Below are 15,372 nucleotides of genomic sequence, written 5' to 3'. Positions count from 1 at the left end.
TGCAGACGCCATAGCATGGCAAGCCTGGAGTCCGCTCAGCTCACCACTGCTGTTGCGAGCATTGTAAGCACCTCGTGCATTATACTGCAGTATGTGCAAAACCTGGGTAAGAGACACCAGCATGAGGCCGATTGTGAGGAGGACATAGACACAGATGTTCCTGAAAGCAGCGGATGGGGCAATTGGGACATCATGGTGGCAGTGGGGCTGGTTTATAAAGTGGAACACCAATTCTGGGCCCGCCAAACAAGCACAGACTGGTGGGACCACAGTGTTGTAGGTATGGAATGATTCCCAGTGGCTGTGAAACTTTCGCATGCGTAAGGCCACTTTCCTGGAACTTTGAGTTGCTTTCCCCCACCCTGAAGCGCAGGAATACCAAGATGAGACCTGCCCTGACAGCTGAGAAGCAAGTGGCGATAGCCCTGTGGAAGCTTGCAACGCCTGACTGCTACCAGTCAGTCGGGAATCAATTTGGAGTGGGCAAATCTACTGTGGGGACTGCTGTGATCCAAGTAGCCAATGCAATCACGGATGTTCTGCTAACAAGGGTAGTGAACTCTGGGAAATGTGCAGGTCATAGTGGATGGCTTTGCTGCAATGGGTTTCTGTAACTGTGGTGGGGTGATAGACGGAACACATCCCTGATGTGTCGGAGAGGTTTAAGCTGAGGACTGTAGGAGGAGTTCTGTTGGTTTCTTTCTTGGGGTTGTCTTGTAGCAGGAGGCTTCTGGGTACATGTCTGGCTCTGTTGATTTGTTTTCTTATTTCTTCGTGTGATTATTGTAGTTTTTGAGAATGTTTGGTGAAGATCTTGTAGGTATTGGTCTCTATCTGAGAGGTTGGAGCAAATGCGGTTGTACCTCAGTGCTTGGCTGTAGACAATGGATCGTGTGGTGTGTCCGGGGTGGAAGCTGGAGGCATGAAGGTAGGCATAGCGGTCGGTGGGTTTTCGGTATAGGGTGGTGTTAACATGACCATCACTTATTTGTACTGTGGTGTCTAGGAAGTGGACCTCCTGTGTAGATTGGTCCAGGCTGAGGTTGATGGTGGGGTGGAAGCTGTTGAAATCATGGTGGAATGCTCAGACAGAGACCAACACCTACAAGATCTTCACCAAGCATTCTCAAAACTACGATACTCGCATGAGGAAATAAGGAAACAAATCAACAGAGCCAGACGTGTACCCAGAAGCCTCCTGCTACAAGACAACCCCAAGAAAGAAACCAACAGAACTCCACTGGCCATCACCTACAGTCCTCAGCTTAAACCTCTCCAATGCATCATCAGTGATCTACAACCCATCCTGGGCAATGATCCCTCGCTTTCACAGACCTTGGGAAGCAGGCCAGTCCTCACTCACAGACAACCCGCCAACCTTAAGCATATTCTCACCAGCAACCACACACCACACCATAACAACTCCTTACTCAGGAACCAATCCATGCAACAAACCTTGATGCCAACTCTGCCCACATATCTACACCAGCAGCGCCACACAGGACCTAACCAGATCAGCTACAACATCACTGGTTCATTCACCTGCACTTCCACCAATGTTTTATACTCCATCATGTGCCAGCAATGCCCCTCTGCTATGTACATTGGCCAAACTGGACAGTCCCTACGTAAAAGGATGAATGGACACAAGTCAGATATTAGGAATGGCAATATACATAAACCTATAGGAGAACACTTCAACCTCCCTGGCCACACAATAGCAGATGTAAAGGTAGCCATCTTACAGCAAAAAAACTTCAGGACCAGACTTCAAAGAGAAACTGCTGAGCTTCAGTTCATTTGCAAATTTGACACCATCAGATCAGGATTAAACAAAGACTGTGAATGGCTAGCCAACTACAAAAGCAGTTTCTTCTCCCTTGGTTTTCACACCTCAACTGCTAGAAGAGGCCTCACCCTCCCTGATTGAACTAACCTTGTTATCTCCAGACTGATTCTTGCCTGCATATCTATACCTGCCTCTGGAAATTTCCATTACATGCGACTGACGAAGTGGGTATTCATCCACGAAAGCTCATACTCCAATACATCTGTTAGTCTATAAGGTGCCACAGGACTCTTTGTTGCTAATTTAGACAGTGATATAGCCCCTCACCCAAGAACCAGGACAGTAAAACTGCTATAGAATAGTTTTTTGGAAATCTGTAGCATGTTTTTTTACATAATTCCAAATTGGTTCTCAGGAACGCAAATCTCTGTCCACATGTCAAGCAAACCATAGCAGATTCCTGTAGCTAGCACTGTTCTGACAGAAAAAGTTGTCTTCCCTGCTGCCCCGTCATATTTTTTTTAAAGCTTATGACCACTGTTCACTGTCATGTTTAGTTTTGATCTTCATCAAACCTGTTTTTCTTGTTACAGTATTATGTGATCCATCATGTATATAAAATTAAAAAAAAGAATAAGGCTGTATGCACAGTTCAAGGTTCTGATAATATCACAAGTCAGGGAGCTTTGCTTTTGAGGTTAGTATGATCTCATCAGAATTGCTGGGTGTGGACTAAGAGAAGGAGGTTTTTGGAGCAGTATCTTACAGCTGCTTTGACTCCCCTAGCCTATGATCTTTGATGTAGGAAGAAAACGTCCTACTATCTATAGATAACTATCTAACCAAAGATCTAATCCTGCACATGTTTACTGCTGGATGTATGTATCTGATTAATTGTATGAAAGCCACTGAGCCTACTCCTAGTAATAAGCATTTACAGGATCAAGGCCCAAGTTTGTATATATAGAAATTGACAATTCTCCTAAAATCAAAGCTTCTTCCCCTAAAAGGGTCGAGGGTGGGCAATTCTGACAAGATCATGCTAACCTTAGAAGGAAAGCTCCCATGTCTTGTGATATTATTGGGACCCTGACATGTCTATACAGCCTTATGCACAATCTTCTTGTGTTGCTTTGTGTACCCGATGGATCATAAAATATAAAATGAGTAATTGTTATAAATATCTTTGCTGTATGAACAGGTAATACCCATATTAGATTAATACTACTATTAAGACCCAATAACTGTTTAAATCCATGAGGGCTTACTGAAGGCTGTGATTCAAAAGTATGGAGCACCAGGTATTTTTGTCTGCTTTTCCTGCTGGCTATTGCATGCCAGCAACTTATTGCCATAGCACATAACATACCCTATCTATCACAAGCATTTTTTAACATAATCTAAACTGAATATTGAATTTAGCCACACCTTATGAAGAGGGGTTTTAATTATTCTTTAGTTCTTAATATAGGGGAGTATGGCCAGGATGGAGGAGGATTGGGTTGTTAGCAAGATAGCTGGAGGGAATCAGAATATATCATCACCTAAGGGAGTGATAGCCTCAATCTTCATCTACTTGAATTCCCTCACCAGTCACATCAAATGATAATGCTGTAGGGCTTAAAAAAATTGGGGCAAAGCTGGGGCAGTGGGAGGCTGATAATGACAACCTGTCTAGATAGCTGAGTGGCAGGCAACTGGAGAGAAACAAGTTTGCAGTATGGCTAGCTCGGGTGAAGCTGTATCTAATAGTTGATCCGTTTTTTATCAAATGAAGGCACACCAGGAGAGATTTGGCACTAGACTGAGCTGGCTAGCCAGCTCAGGTGAGCGTGGCAGGAAAATTTACTCAAATCAATTTTTGTTAAAACCTGAAATCAGTTTGTTCACAACTGATGATTATTGCATAGAGCACAAGAGAATTCATGACTCTGTCATTTTGCCTTCAGAGACACAAAGCACCGTATAGTTTACCTGCGCAACTAGCACTAGAGGGTCATCAGGCAGATGACTAGGATAGTGGAACTGGGATAGATGGCAGAAACAGAAGGCTCCTTCCTTAAAAGCCATTCTCCTAGGTAACAGGGATCCTGCCTGTTAGGAACAGGAGGGGATGCTGATGAACAGATACTACTCTACATGGCTGAGTGGGTTGCTGACTTCCAGAGCAGGGTGCAGGCTGAGAATGAGAAGATTCCAGCACAGCTTCCTTCTGTCTAGCTGTCTGCATGCAGTAGCAGCCCTACAGCCATCTGTCCTCCAAGTCAGACAGTCTTGGGTGCTTCAAATGGGACCATACCAGGCACTGCTGGCTTTATGTTAATCATTATGAACCCAATTCCACAAGATGGTAAGTGCCACCTGAGGTTGCTTTCAGCACCTCACAGGATGGGCATCAAGGTTATGAGGTCACTGAAAGTGAAATTGCTGGGAAGCAAGGATCAGATACTCAAAAGTATTTAGAGGCCTAACTCCCATTGATTTATGGGCCTAAGAGACTAAAGAGGGGGGCCATTAGCAGCTACCTCAAACTCTCAGATGTACACTCTCTAATTCAATCCCTCTTTCATACTGCATCACTCCCTCTTTCCTCTACAAACCCAGTCCAACCAAAATCCATTCCACGTCACATCCCTCATGCCAAAACTGTCCTTCACTCTTCCAGCCTACAGAGTGCTTGGGGGCAAGAGTCACATAAAGCTAGCTCCATCTGCAGGGCACCCTTCCTTGTCAAACACAAGTGCCGCAGAGAGTCTGGTGCCCCTTTCCATGGTGCATGTAGTAGAGAGGGAGAGGTATTGCCCTTGGTTCCAATGCTAGGGAGGTACTGAACACTTCCTCATTTCCTATTGATTCAATAGGAGGGGAGGTCTCTCAGCACCTTGTAGGAAATGCTCAACACTTTGTTGTGCTGGAAGACACCAGGGAGCACTTCTTTGCAGATAGAGGAAGCTGGCAGTAAATTGTAATGATGATGATGCCCTGTGAACAATGGAGTCCCATCATGGCAGGTTCTATACAACACATAAGACAATCCCTGTATCAAAGAGCTTTTGGTTTTAAATGAAATAAAGTCAGATGGAGGCGTGGGAGAAAGCACATGAAAAAAGAGATTCCCACTGATGACAGGCACCTGTTATGTTCGTTCTCTTTGTATATTATCCTCCAGCTGCCCCTCCACCAACCTACTGTCAGTTCATTTTTGTTAACTCTTATCCATAGCCAAATATCTGTTCAGTAACTAAACTGGTTGCTCAGCTGTTACACATCTGCTAGTTAGTTAATAACAGTTTGGTTTTCAAATGATTAATATTTATTACTTAATTAACTTATATATTATTTTAGATTAATACAAAATTCCCATCGTGTGCTAGAGCAGCCTTTTAATCAAAATCCACCTAACATCCAATGAGAGGGCAAACCCAAATTTCTCTTTGAGGGTCCTTCATACACTCTCGTGTCAGTACTGATGACATCACAGATGAAAGCCCTTGGTGTCATGCTCATAACATCAAAGGGTCAGGCTCCCATGGGAAGGTTTCCCTCTCTCACTACCCACTGCTGCTGTTCTGGCAGCAGCTGAAAAACTGCTCACATACTAAAGTGACAGGGCCCATATAAATACTTAAGAGTTTCTGTCTGGCCTCACTCACATGACCCCACAAAAGGGAAGGGGTTGGGCCATCAAGGCCAAGTCTGGGCCCATGGGAAGGAGGGGGAAACTGAGCCTGGCTCTTTCCATCCATCTTACAGGAGCTGGAGAGTTTTTGTCACTAATTTATTCCTCAGATTTTGTCTTTGTTTTCAAATTGTCCACAAACAGATTGGGAAAAGCTTGTATATACCATGTTTGATGTTATCTGTGGATTTCTTCAGCAAGTAATTCTTGACCTGTAGACTATTTGCAAACAGTTAGCTGTAAATATTCTTAATTGACACTCTGGTTAGCTACATAAGTCATGGCGTATTGTTTCTATTTCCTGATTGGATGATTTATGAAAGTAACTGACAATAGTAGGTCCAAGGTTCACAGCAGAAAGGGGGGCGTGGGAAAGGGAGCTAGTTCACATCCATTTTAGATTCTAATAGAAAGTCCTTTTCTTGGGTTTGGTTCAGTCTATAGTTAACTCCAGTTAAACAAAAGTTTTAGATCTTGAAACAGCCCATTTCCAAATGACAAGTGTAGGCTCCAATCCTGCAATTGGATTCACATGGGAAGATCCAGTTGCAAGGATTAGGGCAAAATTACACCAAACTGATATTCATACCTTTAGATGTGAGCCATCCAGGGAAACCTTTCTCCCTAATCTCTTCCCTCCTTCTGTGAAGAGACCACTATTGAAATAGCAGTATCCACCTGATCTCCTTGAGAGGAAGGAGGGTGATGAGTCTGGTAAGAGCACAGCTGCTTTAGAGTAGTCGGAAGGAAGCATCTTGCCCTGTTAATGCTATCTGGTGGCCTCTTTTTTCTTTTGGTGTTTTGATTTGAAACATGAAACATGTGGGCCAGAAGCAAGGTGCTTCTGTCCCACAAAGGGCTTTCCTCCCCCAAGAGCTTCGTGCACCTTTTTACGAACACAATTCAAATTGTGAAGACTACAATCCAGTGTAAAATTCAGAAACTGCTCTTGGTGAATGCTCAACCTTAACATTCCCTTTCTGTAATTACTGAGTAGTCATATATTTTCACAAAGGGTCACAAATATGGTCAAATCCAAATTTGCTTTCAAATTCAAACAAATATTTGTCCAAATCCTCTGTCTCACACACGCACGCTGTTTGCTTAGTTCTAGTATCTGGCTGTGTGATTTATTTTTATGGCTTTGTAAAATGTAAAACCAAATAAATAAGGGTCCACATCACCCAGCCAAAGGCTTAACCAAGAAAACAGATGTTTGTACTTAAAATATAACTTGAAGGTTACTTATGGAGTGGGAGAATGTCCAACATGAAACTATTCAGTTCCTCCTTCATTCTGGGGTGGAGAAAAGCCTTTAAACCATGCAAATCATAGTTTGTCCGCAATAACCAGAAGCAAATTAAAGTATAGTATCATTTTCTAAATATAGGAAACATAATTTCACCAGAACTATTCCTTTGCACAAGCTAGACTTTACATGCTTGCACTGGAAAGGGGATATTGAGGGACAGCTGGCTGGCCATAGTGCTAATCAAAACTACAAACCTATGCAGCTAATCATCATCAAAATCTCTTTCAAACTGCTTGTGCTATATAAATAGCAAATGACGTGTGCACAGCACTGTATGGAGGAGATCCGTGCCAGACGCATAACATACTCCGTACATCCAATCTGCTTCTGAAAGAGCTCATTTCTACTCATCTATGGTGAAATTCACCCCTACACAGAGGGCCCACAATCCCATGCACCACTTTAGGTCCCATTAAAGTCTTACTTTGAGGGCACAGGTGGCATGTAAGTGGTACATAGACCTTGCACTAGCCCTCTGCACTGGGGTGAATTTGAACCCTAGAGTTCAGCTGTGCACCCAGTGCAGTAAAAGGGTGTTTTGCCATTGGCTCCAGACATCAGGAATGGGCACATACAGGGCTTTCAGAGACATCATAGAAACAATAAATGACATTTCAAAAACCAAGGGTCAATAGAAATGACAAGTCTGCACGATCAGAACATATAAATTCCAGTAGGGATTAACGTTCTCAGGAATTGTCTGACTCCACTTTGTCCAGTCCCTGCAGAATAAATATTCTGTGCCTCATTCTCATGTATGCAAAGGGTCTCTGACCCAGAGTTTTTTATTTTGGTGGAAACAAAATACCTCACTGATCCTTAGAAATATCACTCATTTTCTGATCCCTAATTACTACACCTCTACCCCGATATAATGCTGTCTGCAGGAGCCAAAAAACCTTACCGCGTTATAGGTGAAGCTGCGTTATATTGAACTTGCTTTGATCCACCGGAGTGTGCAGCCCCACACCCCTGGAGTGCTGCTTTACTGCGTTATATCTGAATTTGTGTTATATCGGGGTAGAGGTGTATATGATTTTACACCCATCACTCTAATAACGGTTTTGCAGATCTCAGGCACTTTCCATTACTCTAGTTATCTTTGTATAGCAAAGATAAAGATATTTGAGTACAAGTCCTCTGGGCTCACTGTCTGCATTAGCATATGGCCTTCTGGATACTTATTAGCATCCTGTAATAAATAAAGGGGTTACACACACTCACTCCACCACAACAGGGGTCGTCAGGAGTGCTGAGCTAAAGAACCTCCTTGCATTCTGCAGACACGGTTGTTATAGTGTGCTTTCCTTTGGTTTCCCGTCCTCTTCCAACAGGAAGAGAGCAGTGTTACCCATCTCCGCCTCCCCGTTCTGTTTTTCAAAGGCTAGAACAGATTGAGTACAAAGACTGGTATCCAAAGCCATTGACCAACCCTTCTGAGTTAACAGATGAAATGTAATGTCCAGGACTGCAGTCCTTGACCTTGTGTGAGCCTTGATACAGCTGCTACAGTAGTTCTCTCGCAGATGATTCCCCCACTAGTATTAACCATATGTATTGATGGAGTTGGATGGAAGGACAATTCACTCAATGGCTGTTGGCCCTAAGCCTTGGACATCAGTCACTTGGGGCCACATTCTGCCCTTGGATGTGCAATATGGCATGCACACACTATGACTTCAATGGGAGCCATGCCTGCTGAGCTGAGAGCAGAATTTGGCTGGAATGGATCCTGAGGAAGAGACTTCCCTTTGTTCTTTGTCATCTCTGAAAGGATTTCAAAGTCCCTAAAGCCTGTTATTTCTATCCAACAATTACAACACTTTTGTAGTTTTTAAAAACTATTTAAATCTTCCTCAAATACCCAACTTCATAAAGAACATGCCACACAAGGTTGAAAGTGTCAATGTATTTTCCCTTTTGGCACCAAGTCTTAGTCCTGGGCTATATTTTTATGTTGATTTATGAAACTGTATTTCCTATTGCATGGAGGATAAGAATATATTTTTAAAACAAATTACTCTCCAACATTCAATAGACAAAAGTAGATTCCAATCAACATAGGACCATGTTCTGATTCCTTATTCATGTCGAGTAGTACTTTACTCTGTGATTAATCCCATTGGAATCAATGGCCTTACTTATGGAGTAAAATACTGGTCAATATTAGTAACAATATTGAAATCTGAACCTCAGTGACAAGAATTTCTCTCTAACCACATAAGATACAATACATTATCTAAAATAATGCCAGTAAAAAACAAAACAAACCCTCATGATTAATTTTACTTTTATACCTTACATTTAAATGAGCAGCAAACCAGGAATTCTTATGTTCATCTATTCAAGACTTTCTTTACTACTTTCTTTTACACAGGGCTAAAACATAAATTTTACAAAATACTAGATTTATATGCTTCATTTATATGCTTGTGTTATACACTGGGTAAAAGACAATGAAAATGTTCTGTATATTGTGCTTTGGAGAAATGCTAAACTTGCCATGGAGAAACCTATATGGAATTTTATAGACATGATCTTATGCTGGGGTGGAAGTTTCATAGAACATTTCAGCTATTCAGTTGTTCTGGTTGGTGATGTTGAGGGGAAGAGTATTGGTGAAATTATTTAACTACTAGAAGTGTATGATGTGTCTCCGCAGAGTTCTCAATTCTTCCTGACTCACGTGTTGATGGCCTCACCCTGGGGGACAGCAGACAGGGACAAATAGCAGGGAATGGATAGTACAGTGCCAGGGATGGAAGGAAAGAAGCCACATTTAAAGATGTACAGGAAAATAAACATTTTCAGTGCTTCTTGCCTAGTCTTGTACATCTCTGCAGCAAAATCAGCAGCGTTCTGAAAAATAACGTGTATAAAGAATATAGGCATGGATCTCATAAGGAATTAAATGGGACTGTTCATATGTTTAAAGTCAAATATATATGTACTTGTAAGAGGTGTGAGATATATATATATATATATATATATATATATATATATATATATATATATATATATATATATATATATATATATGGGGAAACTGGTTACCTGTCGTTTTTTGAAGTCGTCAGCTTCCTCTCCTCTTCTGGAGGTCCTTATGTTTTGTTCATTAGGGAGTGTCATGACTAATGGAAAAGTCATTGTATTGCTTTACACAGAGTGACTGCTAATTCTTTGTCTCCGTGGGAAACTCCTATTGATTAAACTGAGGCCAAGATCAAGCCCATAATGCTTAGTGTAAGGAATACTGTAGGGCAGGGGTTCTCAACCTTTTTCTTTGAGGCCCCCCAAACATGCTATAAAAACTCCATGGCCCACCCGTGCTACAAGAGCTGGTTTTCTGCATATAACAGCCAGGGCCAGCATTAAGGGGTAGCAAGCATGGCAGTTGCCCAGAGCCCCATGCCATAGGGGCACCGTGAAGCTAAGTTGCTCAGGGCCCCAGGCTTCAGCCCCCTGCAGTGGGACTCCGGCTTTCTGCCGTGGGCCCCAGAAAGTCTAACACTGGTCCTGCTCGGCAGACCCCCTGAAACCTGCTCATGCCCCCCAGGGCTACACTAGGGATTTTTAGCAAAATTTCCCACCATTACTAACACTGGTGCACCTCCACAGCTGAAAATAACTGTGGGAGTGCTAATGCATACCAGGATTTTTAACCCTGTGCTATGTAAACCTGCTCTACGAAGGGCTAAGTGACATGGTGTTGAAAATGTCAGAAGCTGCAGGAACCTGCTCTACACTAGTACTCTCTGTGTCACTAGCAATGCTGGAGCTGCACAGGTGTGAGGAATGGTGGGAGATTTTTGCCACACAGCATGAACAAGCAGGATGATAACTCTGATTAGTTAAAGACGCTAGCACCATACGTTAGCAGAGCATATGGTGACAAAACAGACAGCAAATTTGCCAAATGGTTCATGAAAGTGTAGGTTATATTGTGTAATGATCCCTCTGTTAGACCTGCATTGCACATACCACCTTGCAGGGTTTAATCAAACCTTTCTTTCCTTTACATTATTATCCAACTCTTTTCACTGTGAGTACTAAAAGAGGATAAATATACATAATGCTTGACCCTTTGTTTCCAATAACATGTTCAAATTTAAGTGCAGGTGACATTAAATAGATACTTGCAGCCGTGGCACCAGCGCTCCAAGAGCGTGCCTGGGGCAGCAAGCACAGGGGGACGCCCCACCAGTCCCTGTAAGGGCAGCAGTCAGGCAGCCTTCAGCGGCTTGCCTGCGGGAGGTCCACCGGTCCTGCAGATTCGGCGGCAGGTACCTGAAGCCGCGGGACCGGCGGACCTCCTGCAGGCAAGCTGCCGAAGGCTGCCTGACTGCTGTGCTTGGGGCGGTAAAAAAGCTAGCGCCGCCCCTGGGTATTTGTCGTTGTGTCCAGTAGTTTGGATACTATACCACAACAGATATAACTTATTTAAGTTAAGTCCTTTTTGCATGTGCTGTACCTGATTCTGATCTCAGTTATGCCTCAGTAAACCTGGACTCACTCTACTCAGGTCAGTGGAATAACTTCAGATTTATATTGGTGTAACTGAACTCAGAATCCAGCTTGCCATAGCTCAAGGACTCTATGGGATCAAGTCCCACACCAGTTGTGGGTTTCTGTACAGGGCTGAAACTAGATGTGGGGGATGGTCTTGTAATTTAAAGCACTGGACTAGGAGGCAAGGGCTAGATTCCAGCCTTTCTGTGCCACTCTTTTGATATATAAGAGCCAAACAGCTGCACTAAATGACTAAATCAGGAGTCCTCCATGTGGGGGAATTCCAGCTGGTATTGAGTAGTGCACTGCTCTCAAGTGATCCTCGGAATGGGCGCCATTACCAGCAGGCATCACTTAGTGTCCCTGAGCAGGATGCTTACCCCAGTGCCCTGTCTAACATTGCTTCTCTCATTAAACTAAGTTCTAATGTTCCAGGCTGTGCAAGAGCTATTGTTAAAAGTATAACAGCAGGCATACTTGGCTATGAGTTACTGCAGGTATCTAACGTACTATTGTGTGACACACTTCTAGAACCTTGACTACAAAAGCTCTCTAGAAACCCAAATCATATTCTGCTCTGTAGCCCTTATATGCAATTTAAATGGAAAGAGAATAGTCTAGTGAAAATTTGTCTTCAAATAAATGTTTCTGGGTGTTTTTCAGTTTTAATAAACCAGTGAGCTAATCACCAATGAGAAACTAAAACTGGCATCCATTGACCCTATAATTTCACACAGATTATAATCAGGGCAAGAGAAAGGTGGTTTGTCAGCAAGAAAGAATCTTTCCCATTCCAGAATCAGATCTTCCTCTGATATCTCAGCCCCTCCTCTGAAGAATAATACTGAAGCTTTATTAGTTAATCAATAAGCCATGATACAGGGTATGGTTATCATAAAATAATCACAGCCTAGAGCATTTTGAGGCATGAACCTCATGCCTCTAATCAGATAGGGGCAAAATTATCTTTTGGTAACCGCACCCCTAGGAATGGTCTCCTTTCTATTATGAGAAAATGTTATGGTAGAGGAAAATGTGTGTTTCTGCTAGAGAAAGATTAAACTGGTAGTTTAAAATTAGCAGCCATTTCTGCTGAATTGAAATATTAGCCTCCCCGTTTAGAATGCTCAAAGTCAAACAGAATTATCCTCCCCCCCCCAGTCCAAGTGGTTTCAAAGCAAAAGCATACATGAGTGGGATGCTGTTTAGCCTAATAGAGATGCACTGAGGAGAATTAAATTGCAAAGAATGACAAGAAAAAGCAGCAGCAAGTTTGCTGTGGTGCTTCAAAACAAAGAAAGCCACAGCCTTTTCTGAAAAAGTGGGGTGTTGACTGCTCACTGAAAGTCTTGCTTTCTGGCAAAAATAAGGAAGGCCAGGAATGTGTGGATTGTTAGTGATTTCCCTGTATGCAAATACAACACATTCTGGTCCCTTAATTGGAGTTTCTAGTTATTTTCTTAAATAGGGAACATTTTAAAATTTGGAATATTTAAAAAAAAATTAGATATGGAGTTTTTTGAAAAGTGGAAAATAGAAAACTGCAGTGAGGCAGGAAATACACTCTTTAAATAATCATGCTGATCACAACTAAAGTTGGGTTAATCCTGTGAAAATGTCCCATGCACATTTGCTGGAGTTGTAAAATGAATTCACTCCAGCTAGACTTTTGACCTTTTTGGGTTACTTTCTGTGAACCTCCATGTGAGTAAGTTTTACTGGTCTGAATGTTTAGGGAAAGCACATCTTAAAGCTGCATGCAAAAATAATTGCAAAAAACAAATTTTAAATGTGCATGAACAAGTATCTGCACCAGAAGTGCTTATGCTCTCAGCCAATCCATGAACTGAAATTGCAACATTCAATATTTGAGGGTATGATTTTTGTTACATTTTACCAAGGAGATGCTTCTAACAAGCAGTGGGGGGACCTGATTATTGCATCAGTTGTGTGTTGGTAACTCCCACTGAAACCAGTCCCTGAGCTTTCTTTATATTTTAAGAAGGAACAGCTGAAGGAGACTTCCTTCTGAGCCTCAACTGAGGGCAAGGTGAGAGGATTGGCTCCACCTGTGGGCTATTCCTTGACCTACCCAGAAGCAGAGGTCTAGAAAACACTCCTTATGCACATGTTCAGGTATTGTTGTAGGTGAAGTATGGGCATAAAATTAGTTTATCCAAGTCCATTTCCTTGGCAGTACAGGATTGTTCCAGGTATCTGTCACCTCCCTTTTACACAGGCTAATGGGACTTAAAGTCAGGAAGTTTCCACTCCTGTTCAGATAGCATTCTCCCTTTCTTAGGAAAACATTCCTTATTTATACTGTGCCCCAAAAATGTGCTAGGTGCTTTACAGAACAAAGAAAAGATGTGGCGCGTTCCCTGAAGAGCTTGCAGAATATAGACAGCTGGGAATAACAAATAGGAGGGAGGAGAGTGGGTGAGGAGAGGCAAAGGTTCCAGCAATCAGATCACACTGTTTAGCATCATTATTAATTTTATCCTATTTTTAGTTATTGTACTAACCTACATTTTTCTTCTCTAGCCTTGAATTTGACGCCCTTCAGATATTTGTAGTTATCATGTCATCCCCTGTCCACACGTTGTCATCTCTTAGCAAAGCTCTATTTAGCTCTTTTAATCTTTCAAGTCCCTCCTGCCAGTGGTGCTGGAACAATTTTTATAGAGAGGGTGCTGAAGGCAGAAACCATATACTTGGGTTACTACTACTTGATAGGGGTGCAGCAGCACCTCTACCAGCACTTTTAGTTCCAGCACCTATGCCTCCAGCCCTCTGATAATTTCTGTGCCTCTTTTCTGTTCTCCTCCTAGTGTATTAATATCGCTAATAAGGTGGAGTCCAGAAGTGGGCTCCACATTCTAAATGTAATCACAGCAGAGTCACAAAGAGAAGGCTTATTACTGGGATGCCTCTGCGTTTACAGCCCAATAGCAGACTGGCTTTGCTGCTGCTCTATTCCATTGTAAATATTTATGGAGCTTGTCATCATCTATCACCCCACTAGCTCTCTTTCAGTTTTACTGGCTTCCAGCTCTAGTCTTCCCATTGCATGCTTGTGTTTTAGAGTATTTTTCCATGGCTGTATTAATGTAAATTTCCCAAATTGAACCTCTTTTCTGTCCACATTTCTAATCTCTTTAAATTCCTTTTGAATTCCATCTCTGAGGAAAACTGTGACCACCAGTGAGAACAATGTCACATCATCTACATTTCATTAAATGCTTTTCCTATATGATTAAGGAAGATGTTTAAAAGGGTGGTTTGTTTCCCCCTAACACTTCTCTGTGGTATTATTCTACTAGGTGCCTTCCTCCACCTCCATAGTATTGCCATTTAGCCTTAGCCAGAGGTGCCTGCAGGCTCTGAGCCTGTGAAGGTTTGTGATTATTTAAGTATTGGGAATAGACATGGAAAAACGATTCTAGGAAATAAGGCAGAACTTTTCGTTGTCCAATCAGGACAATAGTCCTGATGGAGACACCAGTTTTTAGAAGGTTTTTCTGTGTGTGTCTTGCAGCTCTGTGCTCAGTCTGTTTCATTTTTGCCCCTATTTCTTGGTTAGTCACTCTTGCACCCATAAAAAATACCTTGCAGCAACATTTATATTATCTCAAACTGGTTTGTGCTTTTGCCCAGAACATCTCCACCAGCGCAGTTAAAAACAAAGAGAGCTCCTATTTAATTTCAGCTGTACACACTTCTAAACTGCCTAAATGTTTAGGTTGTGACTTGTGGTTTAATTACGTGTTAACAGTATAGTTATAACTAGCTGTATATTACACCCGAGATGCTAAGAATTGTGCGGGGTTTCAGCCATGCAATGGCTATGAAATTCAATGGGAATCTTACAGCTATAAACTCCCACATCTTTTTCAGGGCCAGTTTTCAAAGGAGACCACAACAGGCCTAAATGCAAAAATGCATGTGCCCTTTTTACTTTAGCTTATGAGCATTATTGCAAAATTGTCCATGGGGGGGAAGGAGGGGGTGTTACATCTGAAATATGTGGTACTGAACATGTTGGAAGACAACATTCCTTTTGTGCCCAAACTCCCACTGACT

General features: G+C 42.3%; 1 long non-coding RNA gene across 1 annotated transcript in view; it reads left to right on the top strand.

Annotated features, from left to right (window-relative positions):
* Positions 1–15,372, top strand: part of LOC120407537 — a 58,707-nt gene that overhangs the window by 42,676 nt on the left and 659 nt on the right. The window lies entirely within an intron of this gene.

The sequence above is a fragment of the Mauremys reevesii genome, linkage group 6 (assembly GCF_016161935.1).
Source record: "Mauremys reevesii isolate NIE-2019 linkage group 6, ASM1616193v1, whole genome shotgun sequence".
NCBI classification, from domain to species: domain Eukaryota; kingdom Metazoa; phylum Chordata; order Testudines; family Geoemydidae; genus Mauremys; species Mauremys reevesii.
The sequence above is the reverse complement of the archived record's forward strand: the minus strand, read 5'-3'. Positions and strand labels throughout refer to the sequence as shown.